Genomic DNA, 620 nt, shown 5'->3' on the forward strand with positions numbered 1-620 from the left:
TTTCCCTCCCCCAGGACCTCACAGAAATGCTCAGCAAATCTGCGAACCTGTTCCTGGGGGTCGGAAATTGGATCACCGTTTTTTCCCCTAATGATGGTAATAGGTGTGGCGCTGCAGGTTACTTTTTTGATGGAGTTAAATAGCGATTTGTGATCACGGGCCACTGAGGCAGACTCCATCTCCTCAGCAACCCGCGACCACCACCCATCCTTGCAGCGCCTCACGGCTCTCCGAACCTCCGAGCGAAGGCTGCGGTAAGCCTCCTCATTCTCTGACGTGGGATTCTGTAGCCGATGACAGTGGGCCTGTCGCTTTTTCTCAACCATCCTGAACAACTCCTCTGTCATCCAGGGTGTCTGGGGAGGTCTGGACCGCGTACCCAAAGCAGCCATTGCAGCTGCATGAGTCACAGTCCTAAACCTCGCCCATTTACCCTCGACATCAGGAGGAGTCGGGGACGATGCCAATCCCAGCCGCAAGCGATGATGAAATTCTCGCTTGCAACTTTCATCAGATAACTGAGACCAGGCCACTTTAGGTTGGAATGGGGTCCTGGGTGTACACCCACCACCGGAGTGGAAGAATGGCAGGCGCATCTTACAGATGACTAGTCGATGGTC

This window comes from Petromyzon marinus (assembly GCF_048934315.1).
Source record: "Petromyzon marinus isolate PM22_M1 ecotype Great Lakes invasive population chromosome 80 unlocalized genomic scaffold, UKy_Petmar_22M1.pri1.0 chr80_unloc.1, whole genome shotgun sequence".
In the NCBI taxonomy this organism is placed as follows: Eukaryota; Metazoa; Chordata; class Hyperoartia; order Petromyzontiformes; family Petromyzontidae; genus Petromyzon; species Petromyzon marinus.